Genomic DNA, 17,192 nt, shown 5'->3' on the forward strand with positions numbered 1-17,192 from the left:
AGCAACTGTAAGTGCATGGATGACTGCAATATATTAAGAGAATATAAATTTTGATGGAAGTGCTTCTTCAATACATAGCCATATTTATTTTCTATACTTTGCCCTTAAGATTGAAATGCACATATAGACGTAGGCCCAAAAATGACTAGTGTTGACTCAAATTGGCTCCATGCTAGGTTGGAGCAGATTATAAATGGTGGTAGCTTAATATGTCTCAGGATCAGATGGCCTGTTCATGTTACTACTGGTTTCATTTCAAAAACCTGACCTGCACATCCAAACATAGACTCAGTGTGAACAGGTGCTTTCTCTAGCCTTCTGATCGTGCACTCCGCCTCCTAGCCACAGGTGTTTTAATTACAGCAGGTCCAGTACCCCTCCACAGAGAGAGAGAATTTTAGTCTAGGAAGAGGTTTCACATGTGCCCATTCAGATGGAGACATTCATTCTCAGCGAGGTAAGGCAAGCGTAGGACCTGGTATAAGAGAGATGCCGTAAAGGTACCAGGTACACATAAAATTGGCCATTTTTATGCGCTAAATGCTCTCATTTTTCATATTTCTAGTGCAGTAATGCAGTTCAAGTTTCATATTTCAAGTTTTTATGTTTTAGCGCTGCAGTGTGCTGCCTTATTTACTTAACTATATACGAGTTGGCGACTCTAGGTTCAGCACCTGTTCACACTGAGTCTATGTTTGGATGTGCAGGTCAGGTTTTTGAAATGTATTCTCTAGCCTTCTGATCGTGCACTCCGCCTCCTAGCCACAGGTGTTTTAATTACAGCAGGTCCATTACCCCTCCACAGAGAGAGAGAATTTTAGTCTAGGAAGAGGTTTCACATGTGCCCATTCAGATGGAGACGTTCATTCTCAGCGAGGTAAGGCAAGCGTAGGACCTGGTATAAGAGAGATGCCGTAAAGGGGCTACCAGGTACACATAAAATTGTCAATTTTTATGCGCTAAATGCTCTCATTTTTCATATTTCTAGTGCAGTAATGCAGTTCAAGTTTCGTATTTCAAGTTTGTATGTTCTAGTGCTGCAGTGTGCTGCCTTATTTACTTAACATGTTACTACTGGTAACTGCAAATAATTGTGCCTCAACTCCGTTCTGTAACCACCAACCTCTACCTAAGTTCTAATGTGTATATGTCTCAACTCAGATGTCTAACCTTGAAGCTCTGTGTCCTAACTCTAATGTGTAACTATTTTATGCCCAATTCTGAAGTGTAACCATGAAGCTCATGCTCAGATCTAATGTGTAACTGCCAATCTGTGCCAACATTCTGATGTGAAAATGTCAACCTCTTTCCCTTAGCTCTGTTGTGTAGCCACAAAGCGTTGTGCCCTAACTCTGATTTGTAACTGCCTAATGCTGCCTAAATTCTAATTTGTATATGTGAACCTCTGTCTCTCAGCTTTGATGTGTAACCTCCAAAGCTCTGTGCCATAACTCCAATGTGTAACCACCACCAAGTTCTGTGACTAACTGTGATGTGTAACCACCAAGCTCTGTGTCTCAAATATGATGTGTAACCATCAAGCTTTGTGTCTCAAATATGATGTGTAACCATCAAGCTGTGTCTCAATTATGATGTGTAACCACCACCAAGTTCTGTGACTAACTGTGATGTGTAACCACCAAGCTCTGTGTCTCAAATATGATGTGTAACCACCACCAAGTTCTGTGACTAACTGTGATGTGTAACCACCAAGCTCTGTGTCTCAAATATGATGTGTAACCACCAAGATCTGTCTCAAATATGATGTGTAACCACCAAGAGCTATCTCAAATATGATGTGTAACCACCAAGCTCTTTGTCTCAAATATGATGTGTAACCACCAAGTTCTGCTCAAGTTTGATATGTAAATGTCAACCTCTGCCACTCAGCTCTCATGTGTAACCACCAAACTCTGTGCCCTAACTCTGATGTGTAACCACTAAGTTTTGTGCCTCAACTACAATGTGTAACCACTAGAGTTGAGAGACTTTTAGTTTTTTAGGGTCGAGTCGGGTTTCGCAAAACTCGACTATCTCAACAGTCGAGTCGAGTGGAATCGGCCGATTATCGCGAAAAGTCGGGGACCGACCGAAACACGAAACCCAATGCAAGTCAATGGGGGAGCATAGTCGGCAGTGAGTGGAGGCCAGGAAAACATGTACAGTGCCCATTTTAATGGCAAAAACATCCACTCTTGTTACTGAAGCTTGTCAATCTTAATTTACCTTATAATAATAGTAAGGCATTGGAAATTGGGGGTCATTTGGCTAAAGTTGTGGGGGGTAGGGCTGGTTCAAGTATTTAGTGGGCCCAGGAAATCTGGACCACGTCACGGCAGTGGAGCAGGGAGAGGTAAGTATTTCAACTTTACAAGTGCTGTGATCCTGAGCAAGCAGGGGGGGCCCACTCGTTGGCATTGGCACTGGCACAGGGCCCCTCAAAGTACGGCTGTGTGTTTGCACGGCGGGGGCGCCTCCCACCGGCAGAGACACTTTTCCGTACTATGAGGGGCCCTGTGCCAGTGACGTCGCCAACGAGTATTCCTCCACCCACCTGATGAAGGAACCTGCACTTTCATCTGCACCTTCCTCTTTGTCCCCGTGTAAGGTGGTATGGTATGCGGGAAGAGGAACCTGACTTTCAGCAGGGTCACAATCTTGCTGTGTAGCGTGCACGGGGAATGTTGCGTTATGGGTCAATGTACCAGCAGACTCATCTATCACTGGCTGGGCATTGGGCAGGATGAGGAGGAAACACAGATATAGGCGCAAAGAATAAAGTGGGCTAAATGCAGTTCAAAATTGGTAACAGGACTAACCAGGGGGCATTGCAGTGGAGGACAACTGTAATGAGAGGCTGACACAGAGAGTAGGCCCAAATCAGTAAGTAGTCTAAATGCAGTTCAAAATTGGCAACAGTAGTAAACAGGCGGCACAGCTTTGTTCATTGGAGGAGAACAGCAAGGAGCGGCAGACACCGATAGTAGGCCCTGACCCAACTAGTAGGCCAAATGCAGTCTGACATTAACAACTACTTAACGAGGGCCTGAAAATGGAATTTCAGGACAGGAAACCAGGAGAACAGCAAGGAGCGGCAGACACTTTTAGTAGGCCCCAACCCAACTAGTAGGCCAAATGCAGTTGTTCCATTTAACAACTATTTAACAAGAGCCTGAAGATAAAAGCTCAGGAAAGGCAACCTGGAGAACACCTTGGAGCAGAAGACACCGTCTCTACAACCCAGACCCAACTTGTAGGCCTAATGCTGTGTTGTTTCAACAACTACTTAACGAGAGCTAGAAGATCAAAGCTATGGATAGGCAACCTGGAGAACACCTTGGAGCGGCAGACACCGTCTCTACAACTCAGACCCAACTTGTAGGCCTAATGCAGTGTTGTTTCAACAACTACTTAACGAGAGCTAGAAGATTGAAGCTATGGAGAGGCAACCTGGAGAACACCTTGGAGCGGAAGACACCGTCTCTACAACCCAGACCCAACTTGTAGGCCTAATGCAGTGTTGTTTCAACAACTACTGAACGAGAGCTAGAAGATCGAAGCTATGGAGAGGCAACCTGGAGAACACCTTGGAGCGGAAGACACCGTCTCTACAACCCAGACCCAACTTATAGGCCTAATGCAGAGTTGTTTCAACAACTACTGAACGAGAGCTAGAAGATCGAAGCTATGGAGAGGCACCCTGGAGAACACCTTGGAGCGGAAGACACCTTCTCTACATCCCAGACCCAACTTGTAGGCCTAATGCAGTGTTGTTTCAACAACTACTGAACGAGAGCTAGAAGATCGAAGCTATGGAGAGGCAACCTGGAGAACACCTTGGAGCGGAAGACACCGTCTCTACAACCCAGACTCAACTTGTAGGCCTAACGCAGTGTTGTTTCAACAACTACTGAATGAGAGCTAGAAGATCGAAGCTATGGAGAGGCAACCTGGAGAACACCTTGGAGCGGAAGACACCGTCTCTACAATCCAGACCCAACTTGTAGGCCTAATGCAGTGTTGTTTCAACAACTACTGAACGAGAGCTAGACGATCGAAGCTATGGAGAGGCAACCTGGAGAACACCTTGGAGCGGAAGACACCATCTCTACAATCCAGACCCAACTTGTAGGCCTAATGCAGTGTTTTTTCAACAACTACTGAACGAGAGCTAGAAGATCGAAGCTATGGAGAGGTGTTATGAAAGGCAATTCAATACCACAATGAACATAGCGATCAGAGCACATACAGTGATCTGACAATAACCCAAAATCATAGAACGAGCTCTGAGACGTGGGAACTCTGCAGACCGCAATCCCTAATCCTCTCCAAACAACACTAGAGGCAGCCGTGGATTGCGCCTAACACTGCCTATGCAACTCGGCACAGCCTGAGAAACTAACTAGCCTGAAGATGGAAAATAAGCCTACCTTGCCTCAGAGAAATATCCCAAAGGAAAAGGCAGCCCCCCACATATAATCACTGTGAGTTAAGATGAAAAGACAAACGTAGGGATGAAATAGATTCAGCAAAGTGAGGCCCGACTTTCTTAACACAGCGAGGATAGGAAAGATAACTTTGCGGTCTACACAAAACCCTAAAGAAAACCACGCAAAGGGGGCAAAAAGACCCTCCGTACCGAACTAACGGCACGGAGGTACACCCTTTGCGTCCCAGAGCTTCCAGCAAAACAATTAAACAAGCTGGACAGAAAAAATAGCAAACAAATAGCAAAGAAGAACTTAGCTATGCAGAGCAGCAGGCCACAGGAATGATCCAGGGAAAAACAAGTCCAACACTGGAACATTGACAGGAAGCCAGGAACAAAGCATTAGGTGGAGTTAAGTAGAGCAGTACCTAACGACCTCACCACATCACCTGAGGTAGGAAACTCAGAAGCCGCAGTACCACTTTCCTCCACCAACTGAAGCTCACAGAGAGAATCAGCCGAAGTACCACTTGTGACCACAGGAGGGAGCTCTGCCACAGAATTCACAACAGTACCCCCCCCTTGAGGAGGGGTCACCGAACCCTCACCAGAGCCCCCAGGCCGACCAGGATGAGCCACATGAAAGGCACGAACAAGATCGGGAGCATGGACATCAGAGGCAAAAACCCAGGAAGTATCTTCCTGAGCATAACCCTTCCATTTAACCAGATACTGGAGTTTCCGTCTTGAAACACGAGAATCCAAAATCTTCTCCACAATATACTCCAACTCCCCCTCCACCAAAACCGGGGCAGGAGGGTCAACAGATGGAACCATAGGTGCCACGTATCTCCGCAACAATGACCTATGGAATACGTTATGTATGGAAAAAGAATCTGGAAGGGTCAGACGAAAAGACACAGGATTAAGAACCTCAGAAATCCTATACGGACCAATGAAACGAGGTTTAAACTTAGGAGAGGACACCTTCATAGGAATATGACGAGAAGATAACCAAACCAGATCCCCAACACGAAGTCGGGGACCCACACGGCGTCTGCGATTAGCGAAACGTTGAGCCTTCTCCTGGGACAAGGTCAAATTGTCCACTACATGAGTCCAAATCTGCTGCAACCTGTCCACCACAGTATCCACACCAGGACAGTCCGAAGACTCAACCTGTCCTGAAGAGAAACGAGGATGGAAACCAGAATTGCAGAAAAACGGCGAAACCAAGGTAGCCGAGCTGGCGCGATTATTAAGGGCGAACTCAGCCAAAGGCAAAAAGGACACCCAGTCATCCTGATCAGCAGAAACAAAGCATCTCAGATATGTTTCCAAGGTCTGATTGGTTCGTTCGGTCTGGCCATTAGTCTGAGGATGGAAAGCCGAGGAAAAAGACAAGTCAATGCCCATCCTACCACAAAAGGCTCGCCAAAACCTCGAAACAAACTGGGAACCTCTGTCAGAAACGATATTCTCTGGAATGCCATGTAAATGAACCACATGCTGGAAGAACAATGGCACCAAATCAGAGGAGGAAGGCAATTTAGACAAGGGTACCAGATGGACCATCTTAGAAAAGCGATCACAGACCACCCAAATGACTGATATCTTTTGAGAAACGGGAAGATCTGAAATAAAATCCATAGAGATATGTGTCCAAGGCCTCTTCGGGACCGGCAAGGGCAAAAGCAACCCACTGGCACGAGAACAGCAGGGCTTAGCCCGAGCACAAATCCCACAGGACTGCACAAAAGTACGCACATCCCGCGACAGAGATGGCCACCAAAAGGATCTAGCCACTAACTCTCTGGTACCAAATATTCCAGGATGACCAGCCAACACCGAACAATGAACCTCAGAGATAACTTTATTCGTCCACCTATCAGGGACAAACAGTTTCTCCGCTGGAAAACGATCAGGTTTATTAGCCTGAAATTTTTGCAGCACCCGCCGCAAATCAGGGGAGATGGCAGACACAATTACTCCTTCCTTGAGGATACCCGCCGGCTCAGACAAACCCGGAGAGTCGGGCACAAAAGTCCTAGACAGAGCATCCGTCTTCACACTTTTAGAACCCGGAAAGTACGAAATCACAAAGTCAAAACGGGCAAAAAACAGCGACCAACGAGCCTGTCTAGGATTCAACCGCTTAGCAGACTCGAGATAAGTCAAGTTCTTATGATCAGTCAATACCACCACGCGATGCTTAGCTCCTTCAAGCCAATGACGCCACTCCTCGAATGCCCACTTCATGGCCAGCAACTCTCGGTTGCCCACATCATAATTTCGCTCAGCAGGCGAAAACTTCCTGGAAAAAATAGCGCATGGTTTCATCACTGAGCAATCAGAACCTCTCTGCGACAAAACAGCCCCTGCTCCAATCTCAGAAGCATCAACCTCGACCTGGAACGGAAGAGAAACATCCAGCTGACACAACACAGGGGCAGAAGAAAAACGACGCTTCAACTCCTGAAAAGCCTCCACAGCAGCAGAAGACCAATTGACCACATCAGCACCCTTCTTGGTCAAATCGGTCAATGGTTTGGCAATACTAGAAAAATTGCAGATGAAGCGACGATAAAAATTAGCAAAGCCCAGGAACTTTTGCAGACTTTTCAGAGATGTCGGCTGAGTCCAATCATGGATGGCTTGGACCTTAACAGGATCCATCTCGATAGTAGAAGGGGAAAAGATGAACCCCAAAAATGAAACCTTCTGCACACCAAAGAGACACTTTGATCCCTTCACAAACAAAGAATTAGCACGCAGGACCTGAAAAACCGTTCTGACCTGTTTCACATGAGACTCCCAATCATCCGAGAAGATCAAAATGTCATCCAAGTACACAATCAGGAATTTATCCAGGTACTCTCGGAAGATGTCATGCATAAAAGACTGAAACACTGATGGAGCATTGGCAAGTCCGAATGGCATCACTAGATACTCAAAATGACCCTCGGGCGTATTAAATGCAGTTTTCCATTCATCGCCTCGCCTGATTCGCACCAGATTATACGCACCACGAAGATCTATCTTGGTGAACCAACTAGCCCCCTTAATCCGAGCAAAAAAATCAGATAACAATGGCAAGGGGTACTGAAATTTAACCGTGATCTTATTTAGAAGGCGGTAATCTATACAAGGTCTCAGCGAACCATCCTTCTTGGCTACAAAAAAGAACCCTGCTCCTAATGGTGACGATGACGGGCGAATATGCCCCTTCTCCAGGGACTCCTTCACATAACTCAGCATAGCGGCGTGCTCAGGCACGGATAAATTAAACAGTCGACCTTTTGGGAATTTACTACCAGGAATCAAATTGATAGCACAATCACAATCCCTATGCGGAGGTAGGGTATCGGACTTGGGCTCATCAAATACATCCCGGTAATCAGACAAGAACTCTGGAACCTCAGAAGGGGTGGATGACGAAATTGACAGAAATGGAACATCACCATGTACCCCCTGACAACCCCAGCTGGACACCGACATGGATTTCCAATCTAATACTGGATTATGGGCTTGTAGCCATGGCAACCCCAACACGACCACATCATGCAGATTATGCAACACCAGAAAGCGAATAACCTCCTGATGTGCAGGAGCCATGCACATGGTCAGCTGGGTCCAGTATTGAGGCTTATTCTTGGCCAAAGGCGTAGCATCAATTCCTCTCAATGGAATAGGACACTGCAAGGGCTCCAAGAAAAACCCACAACGCTTAGCATATTCCAAGTCCATCAAATTCAGGGCAGCGCCTGAATCCACAAATGCCATGACAGAATACGATGACAAAGAGCAGATCAAGGTAACGGACAAAAGAAATTTTGACTGTACCGTACTAATGGTGGCGGACCTAGCGAACCGCTTAGTGCGCTTAGGACAATCAGAGATAGCATGAGTGGAATCACCACAGTAGAAACACAGCCCATTCAGACGTCTGTGTTCTTGCCGTTCAACTCTGGTCAAAGTCCTATCGCACTGCATAGGCTCAGGTTTAAGCTCAGGTAATACCGCCAAATGGTGCACAGATTTACGCTCACGCAAGCGTCGACCGATCTGAATGGCCAAAGACATAGACTCATTCAAACCAGCAGGCATAGGAAATCCCACCATGACATCCTTAAGGGCTTCAGAGAGACCCTTTCTGAAAATAGCTGCCAGCGCAGATTCATTCCATTGAGTGAGCACGGACCACTTTCTAAATTTCTGACAATATACCTCTATCTCATCCCGAGCCTGACAAAGGGCCAGCAAATTTTTTTCTGCCTGATCCACTGAATTAGGCTCATCGTACAGCAATCCGAGCGCCAGGAAAAACGTATCGATATTACTTAATGCAGGATCTCCTGGCGCAAGAGAAAATGCCCAGTCCTGAGGGTCGCCACGCAAAAAAGAAATGACGATCCTAACCTGTTGAACTGGGTCACCAGAGGAGCGAGGTTTCAAAGCCAGAAATAGTTTACAATTATTTTTGAAACTCAGAAATTTAGTTCTATCTCCAAAAAACAAATCTGGAATAGGAATTCTCGGCTCTAACAAAGAATTCTGAACCACAAAATCTTGAATATTTTGAACTCTTGCCGTGAGCTGATCCACACATGAAGACAGACCTTTAATGTCCATTGCTACACCTGTGTCCTGAACCACCCAAACGTCCAGGGGAAAAAAAAGGCAAAACACAGTGCAAAGAAAAAAAAATGGTCTCAGAACTTCTTTTTTCTCTCTATTGAGAATCATTAGCACTTTTGGCTTCCTGTACTGTTATGAAAGGCAATTCAGTACCACAATGAACATAGCGATCAGAGCACATACAGTGATCTGACAATAACCCAAAATCATAGAACGAGCTCTGAGACGTGGGAACTCTGCAGACCGCAATCCCTAATCCTCTCCAAACAACACTAGAGGCAGCCGTGGATTGCGCCTAACACTGCCTATGCAACTCGGCACAGCCTGAGAAACTAACTAGCCTGAAGATGGAAAATAAGCCTACCTTGCCTCAGAGAAATATCCCAAAGGAAAAGGCAGCCCCCCACATATAATGACTGTGAGTTAAGATGAAAAGACAAACGTAGGGATGAAATAGATTCAGCAAAGTGAGGCCCGACTTTCTTAACACAGCGAGGATAGGAAAGATAACTTTGCGGTCTACACAAAACCCTAAAGAAAACCACGCAAAGGGGGCAAAAAGACCCTCCGTACCGAACTAACGGCACGGAGGTACACCCTTTGCGTCCCAGAGCTTCCAGCAAAACAATTAGACAAGCTGGACAGAAAAAAATAGCAAACAAATAGCAAAGAAGAACTTAGCTATGCAGAGCAGCAGGCCACAGGAATGATCCAGGGAAAAACAAGTCCAACACTGGAACATTGACAGGAAGCCAGGAACAAAGCATTAGGTGGAGTTAAGTAGAGCAGTACCTAATGACCTCACCACATCACCTGAGGTAGGAAACTCAGAAGCCGCAGTACCACTTTCCTCCACCAACTGAAGCTCACAGAGAGAATCAGCCGAAGTACCACTTGTGACCACAGGAGGGAGCTCTGCCACAGAATTCACAACAGAGAGGCAACCTGGAGAACACCTTGGAGCGGCAGACACCGTCTCTACAACCCAGACCCAACTTGTAGGCCTAATGCAGTGTTGTTTCAACAACTACTGAACGAGAGCTAGAAGATCGAAGCTATGGAGAGGCAACCTGGAGAACACCTTGGAGCGGCAGACACCGTTAGTAGGCCCTACCAAAGTAGTAGCCCCAATGCAGTTTTCGAATTCCTATAGGCTGAAAACCAGACTATTGACGCTAAGCTTTTTTCAGGGGACAGCTGTATTGAGTGGCGCAGACAGACACAGGCAGTAGGCCTTCAACAAAAAATTTGGCTCAATGCAGTTTAAAAAAGGTTAGAGGGGTACACAGGCAGCATTGCTCTGGTCAGTGGAGGACAATTTCAATTATGGACCGCAGACAGACTTAGTACGCCTACAATTAAAAAAAGGATGCTCTTTGCAATTTAAAATAGGTTCCAGGGGTACACGGACAGCATTGGTCTGGTCAGTGGAGGACTATTGGAAGGAGGGACCGCAGACAGGCTTAGTAGGCCTAACATAACAAAAGTAGGCTGTAGGCACTTTAAAATAGGTTCCAGGGGTACACGGGCAGCATTGGTCTGGTCAGTGGAGGACTATTGGAAGGATGGACCGCAGACAGGCTTAGTAGGCCTACCATAACAAAAGTTGGCTGTAGGCACTTTAAAATAGCTTCCAGGGGTACACGGGCAGCAGTGGTGTGGTCAGTGGAGAAGTATTGGAAGGAGGGACCGCAGACAGGCTTAGTAGGCCTAACATAACAAAAGTAGACTGTAGGCACTTTAAAATAAGTTCCAGGGGTACACGGGCAGCAGTGGTGTGGTCAGTGGAGGAGTATTGGAAGGAGGGCCCGCAGACAGGCTTAGTAGGCCTAACATAACAAAAGTTGGCTGTAGGCACTTTAAAAAAGCTTCCAGGGGTACACGGGCAGCAGTGGTGTGGTCAGTGGAGGAGTATTGGAAGGAGGGACCGCAGACAGGCTTAGTAGGCCTAACATAACAAAAGTAGGCTGTAGGCCCTTAAAAATAGGTTCCAGGGGTACACAGGCAGCAGTGGTCTGGTCAGTGAAGGACTATTGGAAGGAGGGACCGCAGACAGGCTTAGTAGGCCTAACATAACAAAAGTAGGCTGTAGGCACTTTAAAATAGCTTCCAGGAGTACACGGGCAGCAGTGGTGTGGTCAGTGGAGGACTATTGGAAGGAGGGACCGCAGACAGGCTTAGTAGGCCTAACATAACAAAAGTAGGCTCTATGCACTTGGAATTATCTTGCAGGGTACACAGGCAGCATTGGTGTTGTCAGCGGAGGCCGATTGTAATGAGTGTCTGACAGTTAGTACTCCCAAAAAATAAATAGATGTTAATGTCTCGTAATACAACAAAACCAAAAAACAAAAGGTTGGCATACTTCGGCACAGGGTTGGGCTCCTCTGCTGTGTTTCTGACCTAGTAATTTGGCGCAAAGTATTTACTGGTGTAAATATAGGACACTGCCCCAGACTATTTTAAGTTGCATCATACATGTCAACACATTGGTATTGTCAGTGCCAGGCATTGAAGGATGTCAGCGCATAGACTAAACATTGGTGGAGTTGTGAGAGATAATTTTGCAAATCGTTGAGCACTTTTGGAGCTGGGGGCGGGGGGGAAACTGTCTTGTGGTCGGCGGTACAGGCCCAGGGCCCCCCATGTTACAACGGTGTGTCTGATGTTGGTTGCACGCCACCACCGCCAGAGACACTTTATTGTACTATGAGGGACCCAGTGGCAGTGCCGTCAACCAAAAGCGTGCACACCCACCTCTTCAGACAAACGGCACTCTCACGGGTGCTTGCGCCAAGTGGCGAGACCACGGCCCCGTGGGGGGAGTTTGGCCATTTAGGGAGGTGTAAACATGTCGCATGCTGGACAAACAGCTGCTGCAAATTACGAGATTGGAAAACTCAGTCAGAGCAGTCCAGAAGCAAGACCTTTTCATTGGAAAGCTAGGTGTCAGCCGGGAAAGGTGGGGCAAAATAATTCGAAATCCAGTAGTGCTTCATTTTAATGAAGGTTAGATCATCAACATTTTGGGTAGCCAGACGAGTCCTTTTTTTGGTTATTATTGAACCAGCAGCACTGAATACTCTTTCTGATAGCACACTAGCTGCTGCGCAAGCAAGCTCCTGCAATGCATATTCTGCCAATTCTGGCCGGGTGTCTAATTTTGATGCCCAGTAATCAAATGGGAATGACGGTTGAGGGAGAACATCGATAAGGGATGAAAAATAGTTTGTAACCATACTGGACAAATGTTGTCTCCTGTCACTTTGAATTGATGCTGCAGTACCTGTCCTGTCTGCGGTCATAGCAAAATCACTCCACAACCTGGTCAGAAAACCCCTCTGTCCAACGCCACTTCTGATTTGTGCACCTCTAACACCTCTGGTCTGCTGCCCCCTGCAGCTCGTGTGAGAACGATCACCGGCGCTGTGTGCTGGGAATGCCTGAATCAAATGGTCAACAAGAGTTGATTGTTTGGTTGCTAATATTTGTTCCAAGTTCTCATGTGGCATAATATTTTGCAATTTGCCTTTATAGCGAGGATCAAGGAGACAGGCCAACCAGTAATCGTCATCAGTCATCATTTTAATAATGCGTGTGTCCCTTTTGAGGATACGTAAGGCATAATCCGCCATGTGGGCCAAAGTTCCAGTTATCAAATCTGCGATTGTGCTGGGTTGAGGGGCAGTTTCAGGCAAATCTACGTCACTTGTGTCCCTCAAAAAACCAGAACCCGGCCCTGCCACGCCACCAATTTCCAGTGGCCCCGGAGAAGCTTCCTCATTAAAAAAGTACTCATCCCCATCATCCTCCTCGTCCTCCTCCTCCTGTTCGCCCGCTACCTCGTCCTGTACACTGCCCTGACCAGACAATGGCTGACTGTCATCAAGGTTTTCCTCTTCCTCTGCTGCAGACGCCTGCTCCTTTATGTGCATCAAACTTTGCATCAGCAGACGCATTAGGGGGATGCTCATGCTTATTATGGCGTTGTCTGCACTTACCAGCCGTGTGCATTTCTCAAAACACTGAAGGACTTGACACATGTCTTGTACCTTCGACCACTGCACACCTGACAACTCCATGTCTGCCATCCTACTGCCTGCCCGTGTATGTGTATCCTCCCACAAAAACATAACAGCCCGCCTCTGTTCACACAGTCTCTGAAGCATGTGCAGTGTTGAGTTCCACCTTGTTGTAACGTCGATGATTAGGCGATGTTGGGGAAGGTTCAAAGACCGCTGATAGGTCTGCGTACGGCTGGAGTGTACGGGCGAATGGCGGATATGCAAGCAAAGTCTGCGCACTTTGAGGAGCAGGTCGGATAACCCCGGATAACTTTTCAGGAAGCACTGCACCACCAGGTTTAAGGTGTGAGCCAGGCAAGGAATGTGTTTCAGTTGGGAAAGGGCTATGGCAGCCATGAAATTCCTTCCGTCATCACTCACTACCTTGCCTGCCTCAAGATGTACAGTGCCCAGCCATGACTGCGTTTCTTTCTGTAAGAACTCGGATAGAACTTCCGCGGTGTGTCTGTTGTCGCCCAAACACTTCATAGCCAATACAGCCTGCTGACGCTTGCCAGTAGCTGCCCCATAATGGGACACCTGGTGTGCAACAGTGGCAGCTGCGGATGGAGTGGTTGTGCCACTGCGGTCTGTGGACGAGCTCTCGCTTCTGCAGGAGGACGAGGAGGAGGAGGAGGGGCGAATGGCAACAACCAACTGTTTCCTAGACCGTGAGCTAGGCAGAACTGTCCCAATATTGCTGTCCCCTGTGGACCCTGCATCCACCACATTCACCCAGTGTGCTGTGAGGGACACGTAACGTCCCTGGCCATGCCTACTGGTCCATGCATCTGTTGTCAGGTGCACCTTTGTACTCACAGATTGCCTGAGTGCATGGACGATGCGCTCTTTAACATGCTGGTGGAGGGCTGGGATGGCTTTTCTCGACTGGGTAGCTCGTAGCGTGGTCCATCAGGGCTTTGGAAGCTTCGCTTTCAACTAACCGGTAGGGCATCATCTCTAACGAGATTTGTCTAGCTATGTGGGCGTTAAAACCCTGTGTACGCGGATGCGAGGATGAGTACTTCCTTTTTCTAACAAGAGTCTCATGTAGGGTGAGCTGGACTGGAGAGCTGGAGATCGTGGAACTAGCGGGGGTGCCGGTGGACATGGCAGACTGAGAGACGGTTGGAGACGGTATTCTTGCCGGTGCCCTAGATGCAGTGTTTCCTACTACGAAACTGGTGATTCCCTGACCCTGACTGCTTTGGCCTGGCAACGAAACCTGCACAGATACTGCAGGTGGTGCGGAAAATGGTGGCCTTACAGTGATGGAAGGGATGTAGCGTTGCTGACTAGCTTCATTGGCCGAGGGTGCTACAACCTTAAGGGACGTTTGGTAGTTAGTCCAGGCTTGCAAATGCATGGTGGTTAAATGTCTATGCATGCAACTTGTATTTAGACTTTTAAGATTCTGACCTCTGCTTAAGGTAGTTGAACATTTTTGACAGATGACTTTGCGCTGATCAATTGGATGTTGTTTAAAAAAATGCCAGACTGCACTCTTTCTAGCATCGGATACCTTTTCAGGCATTGCAGACTGAGCTTCTTTAACCGGATGGCCACGCTGTCCTCCAACTGGTTTTGGCTTTGCCACGCGTTTTGGGCCAGATACGGGCCCGGCAGATGGAACCTGTTGCGATGTTGATGCCTGCTGCGGCCCCTCCTCCTCCGCTTCAGAACTACTGCCGCCTGCACCCTGTTCCCCCAATGGCTGCCAATCGGGGTCAACAACTGGGTCATCTATGACCTCCTCTTCTATCTCATGTGCAACTTCGTCTGTGTTACCGTGTAAGCCGGTGGTATAGCGTTTGTGACGGGGCACCATAGTCTCATCAGGGTCTGATTCTGGATCAGTACACTGCGAGGGCAATGTGGTGGTCTGAGTCAAAGGAACAGCATAGTAATCTGGCTGTGGCTGTGCATCTGTGCACTCCATGTCCGATTCAACTTGTAACGGGCATGGCCTGTTAACTGTTTCACTTTCTAACCCAGGAACGGTATGTGTAAAGAGCTCCATGGAGTAACCCGTTGTGTCGCCTGACGCATCCTTCTCTGTTGTTGTTTTTGCTGAACAGGACAATGGAGCGACTTGTCCCTGAGCGTGAACATCCACTAGCGATGCGCTGCTTTTACATTTACCAGTTTCAGAAGAGGAGGCCAAAGAGCTAGAGGCTGAGTCAGCAAGGAAAGCCAAAACTTGCTCTTGCTGCTCCGGCTTTAAAATCGGTTTTCCTACTCCCAGAAAAGGGAGCGTTCGAGGCCTTGTGTAGCCAGACGACGAACCTGGCTCCACAGCTCGAGACTTAGGTGCTATATTGTTTTTCCCACGACCACCTGATGCTCCACCACCACTACCATCATTACCAGCTGGCAATGAACGCTGTTATGAACAGGTAATTCAGAACCACAATGGACCTTGAAGTTCAGAGCACACAAAGTGACCTGACATTTACCAAAAACATATGACGAGCTCTGAGACGTGGAAACTCTGCTGACCGCAATCCCTAATCCTATCACACCACACTAGAGGTAGCCGTGGATTGCGCCTAACGCTCCCTATGCAACTCGGCACAGCCTGAGAAACTAACTAGCCCTGAAGATAGAAAAATAAGCCTACCTTGCCTCAGAGAAATTCCCCAAAGGAAAAGGCAGCCCCCCACATATAATGGCTGTGAGTAAAGATGAAATACAAACACAGAGATGAAATAGATTTAGCAAAGTGAGGCCCGACTTACTCAATAGACCGAGGATAGGAAAGATAGCTTTGCGGTCAACACAAAAACCTACAAACAACCACGCAGAGGGGCAAAAAGACCCTCCGCACCGACTATCAGTACGGAGGTGCTCCCTCTGCGTCTCAGAGCTTCCAGCAAGCAAGAAAAACCAATATAGCAAGCTGGACAGAAAATATAGCAAACAAAAATAACATAAGCAGAACTTAGCTTATGCAGGATAGACAGGCCACAGGAACGATCCAGGAGGAAGCAAGACCAATACTAGAACATTGACAGGAGGCCAGGATCAAAGCACCAGGTGGAGTTAAATAGAGCAGCACCTAACGACTTAACCTCATCACCTGAGGAAGGAAACTCAGAAGCCGCAGTACCACTCTCATCCACCAAAGGAAGCTTATAGACAGAACCAGCCGCAGTAACACTCACGACCACAGGAGGGAGCTTGGCCACAGAATTCACAACAGAACGCCCATGGCCACGACCTCTTCCACCCGATTTCTTCATTGTTTTAAAAACGTAACCAAAGTAACGATATTTGTTACTGTAAAACAACTTACAAGGTGAACTCAAACTTCTGTAGGATTTAGATATCCCTTTATAGGTGGGTGAGACTGCAAGGAAAATCAGGCACAATGTTACACACTCGGTTTTCTGTGGCACAAAACGAGACAGATGCCACACACGCAGGACTGGCACAGAAGCACAAATGCCAATATTAATCTCCCACTATTTATTTTTTTTCAGGGAGAATTTAAACCCCCCCCCCCCCAAAAAAAAAAAAAAAACAGACACTAGGCTTTCTGTGGCCCACAATTTGAGAGAGATCGCACACACGACTGGCACTCAAACACAAATGCCAATATTAATCTCCCACTATTTATTTTTTTTCAGGGAGAATTTAAACCCCCCCCAAAAAAAAACAGACACTAGGCTTTCTGTGGCCCACAATTTGAGAGAGATCGCACACACGACTGGCACTCAAGCACAAATGCCAATATTAATCTCCCACTATTTATTTTTTTTCAGGGAGAATTTAAAAACTAAAATAAAAAAAAACAGACACTAGGCTTTCTATGGCCCACAATTTGAGAGAGATGGCACACACGACTGGCACAGAAGCACAAATGCCAATATTAATCTCCCACTATTTATTTTTTTTCAGGGAGAATTTAAACCCCCCCCAAAAAAAAACAGACATTAGGCTTTCTGTGGCCCACAATTTGAGAGAGATCGCACACACGACTGGCACTCAAGCACAAATGCCAATATTAATCTCCCACTATTTATTTTTTTTCAGGGAGAATTTAAAAACTAAAATAAAAA

The 17,192-nt window shown here is 47.0% G+C and overlaps 1 protein-coding gene across 1 annotated transcript in view; it reads left to right on the forward strand.

Annotated features, from left to right (window-relative positions):
• The window catches only part of LOC138674709 (extracellular calcium-sensing receptor-like), a 49,105-nt gene that overhangs the window by 10,538 nt on the left and 21,375 nt on the right, over positions 1-17,192 (forward strand). The gene's annotated exons all lie outside the window — the stretch shown is intronic.

The sequence above is a fragment of the Ranitomeya imitator genome, chromosome 4, assembly GCF_032444005.1.
Source record: "Ranitomeya imitator isolate aRanImi1 chromosome 4, aRanImi1.pri, whole genome shotgun sequence".
NCBI lineage: Eukaryota > Metazoa > Chordata > Amphibia > Anura > Dendrobatidae > Ranitomeya > Ranitomeya imitator.